We start from the raw sequence: 6,127 nt of genomic DNA, 5'->3' as shown, positions 1-6,127 counted from the left end.
CTGCCTCTCGTGCCGCTCCCTCCTGCCCCGCCCAAGCGACTGCCCGGGTGCCCTGCTCGGGTTGTGGGGACCGAGCCGCGGCTGCCGGGAGTTCAAGGCAGCCCGCCGGCACGTGGCTTTTAGGTGAGGGCTGTGCTGTCGCAGCTCCCATGTGGGGCTCGCCAGGGGGAGCTGCGCGCATAAAGACGCCTGCCCTCTTCCCTGCCCAGCTCCCAAATACTAAGCCCTATTGCGTGGGGCTCTGGGGCCAGGGCAGAGCTGGGCTGTGCCCCCTTCCCCTTCTTGGGGCCGGGCCGTGCTGTGGCATCTGCCCATGGGGCTCCCCAGCTGGGAGCGGTGGCCGGAAAGACGATGTCCTCCCCCCTGCCAGCTGGCCAAGCACCGAGCCCACATCTCTTAAAGCGAGGCTGCGCCTCCTTCCTCTGGCAGGACAGGGTTGGGTCTGGGTCATACCCCTTCCCTCCTGTGGGGCCGGGCCCTCCTCTTCCCCACAGGGCCAGGCCATGCCCCTTTCCTCTCACTTAGTTGGCAGGGGTGAAACCCCTGTGCCCTCCTGCAGGGCTGGGCTCAGGCAGGGCTGCCCCCACCCCCGCGTGGCTGGGCAGTGGCCGTCATGCTGAGCCAGGGCCCGGGCTTGGACTGAAACCACCATCTGGCCCGCCAGGCAAAAAGGTCTGTGCCATTATAACTGTTTTCTCCAAGGGGACCTCGGCAATGAGGCAACGCAGCTGCAATGTTCAGCTCTTTGTCAGGTGGTGAGGAAAACCTCTGAAATCGGAGTAGGAAAATTGAAACATCGCTTGGGCTAGATATAAGGATCTGGTGGAAATGATTCCCTTCAGTCTTCTTTCCTTCAGACTCTTTTTCTCCTCTGACCTTCCTAGACTTCAGGTGAATGAGATCTTAAGTTGTATGCTGAACCTTACTCAGTGAAATCCTTCTTCATCAGTACTGGAAATCTTGATTGTTAAACACTTGTAGCAATAGTCTCCCTTGTTCTGAAAGACATCCCCAGTGAGTGGGTTTCCGTATGGTTCTGCATTGGTGGAGGGGGGTTGCCCTTGCAGAGTAGCATGCAGGATCTGGGTATTAGGCACTGACATTACTGTGCCAGTGAGGGACAGCCACTCAAAAAGTAGGTATCAGTGCCTTTTGTTTGAGACTCGAGAGGTGCATCCAGACGTGCGTGGACATTTGGTTCCCTGGGGACAAGTAGTGTGCCGCCACTCCTTGTCCCCCAGGAATGCCCATACCACAAGTGCTTTGGCACGCAGCAAATTACCCTGGATGGGGTAGGGGTGCTGGCCCCAGCAGCCTTACCTGGGGTCTTGGGGGCCTCCTGGGGCTGCAGCTGGTGAGATTCTGCTGCACAGAGCCTGGCTGGCAGTGGAGCACGACTTTGGGCAGGCCAGCTCCACTTTTCAGCAGCGCACACTGGCTGTGTGTCCATTGCTCTGTTTTTTTCCCCTCATGTTTTTGCAGTGCCGCATACTGCATGGCCATGCTTGTCTGGATGTGCCTGGGGAGAGCAAGATGTGTTATGCATGTTTAGGAAGAGTTTTGCAGACACCTTTGACCTTCAGTGGCTTTTAAATTTTTTTTTTAAAGCTCTAGGTCCAGAAGGCTTGTAACTATTTGAGAGTAAGGGAATATGAGCTGTTTTATTTTTGTAAAATATTTTGTAAAAGTGTTTCTAGTTCTCATGGGGGAAGCGGGGCGGGAAGGGAGGGAGAATACAAACTCTAATCATTGCTGTGCCTGTTTCTCTCCTCGCACCTGATGAAGAATGCCTTGCATTTGAAAACTTGTCTAACTTTGTCCTAACTATGCAGTGGTCCAATAAAAGATATCATTCCCCAAATCCTGAACTCTGAAGCATCACTAGTATATCCAGAAATCTCAAAAACCAGCTGACAAATAAAAAAAAAAAAAAAACTGCTCTGAAATGTATTTTTTAAAAAAGAAAAAAAATCTCATGTTTTTTTAAGCCAATTGTGATTTTGGGGGATGTGACTTTTTTTAATGCCTAGTTTGGCATTGCTTTTTAATGAAGCCTCATATCAGCTATACCAGGGTCATCAAACATACAGGCTGTGAACACAAGGATTTTTTTCTCCGTTCAACATGAATTGAGTGTGGGACTGCTCCATCAGGGAGCTTTAACAGAGCAGTGGTGTCCCCAGCAGATCTGGGTGCAAGGAGAGCCCCAGAACTGCTTTTGACCTGTTCCTGCCTTGCACTGCAAGGAGCAGCTGCATGGGGAGCCTGGTTCAGCCAGAAGTGGTGCCATGTAGGTTCCCCCTTTCAGCATCTGCTCTGTGTTCATTTGGGATTTGAGTACTGGTCTTGGGCAGGCAGATGCTGTGACACTGGAGCCAGAGCCGCTGCCTGTGTTCTGCTGGGGCCAGGGTTGTCTGTATGGCAGGGAGATTATGCGGTACATGTTGAGGGGGGTATGCAGCTGGGGAAGTGTGGAAGAGATGGCGTGGTGCCAGGGGAAAGTGCAAGGGACACTGCACAGCAGCAGGAAAGTTGCTGTGGCTTTGTCTCTGGCCCCTCCCTGGGCCTGTGGCCAGTGCAGTTGCCACCACCCCCAAACTGGGGCTGGGCCTGTTGCTGCTGCCAGTTTCTGGCTGGACAGGGGCCAGAGCCACTGCATATAGTAATTGGCAGTTGTGAGGAGGACAGGTGGCATGGGGGCAAGCATCAGTGGGAGGGGCAGGGCCTGCTTTCCCCACTGTAGCAGTGGAGGGGGGACAGACAAATTTAAGACGAATCTGTAGTAATTAGACTCTAGACCTGGAAAATTATGGTATTTACCCAAATTCAAGACTATTCTGAATTCAAGACAACCCCCAATAATAAGATTCTACACATTCTATACAGTTATAACAAATGTATAATTTTCCATGTTTAGAATCTAATTATTGATGTTAGGAATGTAAATATCGTTTAAAAACATATTTGTTTGACCTCCTCTAATTATATTGATTAAACAGTTAACCCATAACACAGCAGTTCGGACATAGCCGCTGCTGGGAGCTGCTCCTGGCGCCCTTTGACTAGGGGGAGAATGCAAGTCCATCCAGACAACAGGGCCCATGTGAAGTCCTGTGCTGGGAGGGAGGGAGCACCTCTGAATTTGCTTAATTGATGAGTCGTCATTAGGCTGTTCCCTGTTTTCCTGTTAGGTGAGGGGTCCTAGTTCCCCTCGCCCCTCCTCCTGCCTGCCGTTTCCTTCTGATTTCTGACTGGGCACTGGGTGGCTTCCCTTTCCCCCTTCCCTATCTGTCTCTGCCCTCCCGAAGTTAAAGGATAACTAGTAAGCTAACCAGCTATCGCTACAGTTAGCAGTTAAAAGATCAATTGTTTAGTCTTTCACATCCCAAATGTGAAGTCACCTTGGATTCCGATAAATATAATAAATACTTTTTAAAGCATTACATACCTAAATATTAAACACCTTCAAATATTAAACTTTCTGGAGTTTTGGTTGCAGTTCTGACTGAAAAATCCCCATCCTAGGAGGGTGCTACCATACCCAGTTAGGGGAGAAGGGGAAGGAAGGAGTTTCCTTCTGGATGGCCAGGAGAAACTTTGTCATTGGTTGTCACTGTGGAGGTCGCACTGCTCACTGTTCACGGGTTGCTGCCATTGCTTTGGGGATCACTGCCTTTTAGGACGGTCACTTAACAGTTGCCACTGCTCAGGCTGCTGCCTCTCCGCTGTTTTGGGGAGCACCACTGAGGTCTCAACAGCCAGTGCCACTCTAAGCACTACTGTGGTCTCCACTGCCCTTTTTTGTGCTAGGAGTTGCTGCTGAATGCACCCCCTCTGGAGATTTCAGTTACTGATCTCGCTAATAAGATGGCTCCAGCTGTCTGTTACTAGCAAGGGTTTTACCAGCTCAGAGAAAATATCCTCAACAAGGGACTCCACTCTGGAGTCTCTCCAGGCTCTCACCATTTAAAATAAATAAATAACATTCAGGTCACCCCACTGTTGGTCTCTGCTCAGGTCACAGTGAGTGCCAACCTCCCTGTGACCCCCCATATGACTGTCTCTTTCAGGCTATGTGCGCTTTCCATATGAAAACTGGAGGACATTATAGTGACACAAAGATCTGGCTAGTGACATAAAGATTTGTCTCCCTTCTTGTTGTCTTGCATTTAATTTTTTAAGGCACAAATCTGGGATTAGGCACAAATAAGCCCTTAACCTTTTGAACCTGCATATTGAATGTGGGTATGCAAATTTCAGAACACTTGCAATAGATCACATGACCAACTATATAAACAGGGTTTCATATAAAAACTATATTGTAGTTTATGTTGTGTGCGAGTGTATAAAATACACATACCAGAATAATATATAACATAGTTATTATACATGATCTACATCTATACTTTTCAGTTTATTGATAATATTAATTTTAGTTTTATGCCTTCTCTTTTGGAATATATATATATTCCAAGTATATTTTTTTACCTGAGGGGGACTGATGATTCATTGAATAAATCTGCTCCAAGAGGCTTATTTAGTTTAGCTTTAAAAAAAATAAGCGCACACATGAACTGAAATCAAAAACAAACTCTAAGAAGTTTGCTCTTCCCATTCAACTGGATTCAGCAAAAATCTTCAGTATCCATTCATTTGACATAAATGGTTGGAAGAAATGTACTAGGAAGAAAATCAAATTTGCCTTTCTGACCTTTTTTGACTTGAATTATAGAAGATGACTGTGTGTAGTGCACACTGAAATGTTGTCTTTTATTTCTTCTAAATACACCTATGTTTCTGACAGGACAATAATGGAATTAATGAAGAACGCCATTGAACTCAATAGCTACATATTTGTGGTGGCTTGCTGTTGAAAAGCAAGTGGGGAAGGTGTATTTTTCCACTGTAATCTGTATCTCTCTCTCTGATAATTTTTTCCCCTGCAGATTTCTTATATTTTCATCTTCTTTATTAGTTTCTCTGTAACTACATAGTACATATAGTTTTACATGGTGCAGTGAACAAAGATCAATTTAACCTTACTGGTATATCTGGAGTAAAAATCAGTTTTGCTCTTTTTAGCAATAATATTCCAATGCATCTTGGTATTCGGGGTTGTAGGGGGAGGGCAGCTTTCCTTATGGTCTACTTTAAAAAGGCTCGGTCAGAATACTTATAATTAATTTTAAAATGCTTTTCACACTGCTGAGAATTACTTCCATGGGAGCTTGAAATTAATTCTGTGGTGTGGTTTGTGAAATTTTTTTAAAAGAATTTGCTTTCATTTAGTACATGAACATACTGTTTTCCCAGAGTATGATTGTTCAAGCGTGGTCATGCACACTGCATTTAATTTAAAAAGCAACCTTTTTTTATTTTATTTGGGACTTTAAACATAACCTCTGAAACTATGGACAGATCCAGGATTTTCTAAAGCGGGGTGTGGGAGCAGTGATTGATGCTGCAGAGGAGGCTGCACCCTCCTCCCAGCTTTCCTCCCACCACTGAGATGGGCAGACCATGCCATGAAAACAGCAGCTGGGTACTTTTTAAAAATCCCTGAATCAGGAAAAACTCCCTCTTCCTCTCCTCACCTTGCTCTTGGCACCCTCTCCCCTCAATGCTCAATGGCATCTCCTCCCTCCCTCTCATTTCCCCCATTGCTGTCTGCTACTGCTGCTGTCCCATCTGCCCAGGGGGCAGGGCGAGCTCCAGAACTGTTCCTGTCCTGCTCCACCTGGGCTGTGTAGGGAGCCAGGCTCAGCTAGGGATAGCTGCGTGGGTGGGTTCCTCTTCCCTGAAACTGCTTCTAGGCCGGTGGGGAACACCTTGGGGAAACTGAGCAGGGAGAAGAAATATACTTGCTGTTACCCCTGCCATTTAGCCTGGCTCCCCACCCAGTCCAGTTGAAGTGAGGCAGGAGTGGCTCTGGAACTCCCTGCCTCAGCTCCCCAAAAAACTGAAGACAGAAGAGACAGTGGCAGTGATAGATCAATGGGAGAGGAGGAAAGGGGAGATATCTGATGGCAAGGTCAAAGGTGTCTGATAGTAAGCAGGGTGTCGAATTTTGCTTCTTTCTTGGTAAGATGTTTTCTGTTGCACAGAGAGGGGGTCGATGGAATGTTTC

General features: G+C 47.3%; 2 protein-coding genes across 2 annotated transcripts in view; one reads left to right on the top strand and one right to left on the bottom strand.

Moving 5' to 3' along the window:
- CAMKMT (calmodulin-lysine N-methyltransferase) overlaps positions 1-6,127 on the top strand; it is a 514,533-nt gene that overhangs the window by 630 nt on the left and 507,776 nt on the right. The gene's annotated exons all lie outside the window — the stretch shown is intronic.
- Positions 1-6,127, bottom strand: part of PREPL (prolyl endopeptidase-like) — a 52,307-nt gene that overhangs the window by 35,978 nt on the left and 10,202 nt on the right. Inside the window, exon 2 of the mRNA XM_019516341.1 lies at positions 2,774-2,777. The gene's annotated coding sequence lies outside the window, so the exon portion shown is untranslated. The remainder of the gene's footprint in view (positions 1-2,773; positions 2,778-6,127) is intronic.

This window comes from Gavialis gangeticus, unplaced genomic scaffold (genome assembly GCF_001723915.1).
Source record: "Gavialis gangeticus isolate Ggan-Ray unplaced genomic scaffold, GavGan_comp1, whole genome shotgun sequence".
NCBI lineage: Eukaryota > Metazoa > Chordata > Crocodylia > Gavialidae > Gavialis > Gavialis gangeticus.
This window is presented reverse-complemented; position numbering and strand designations above follow the sequence as displayed.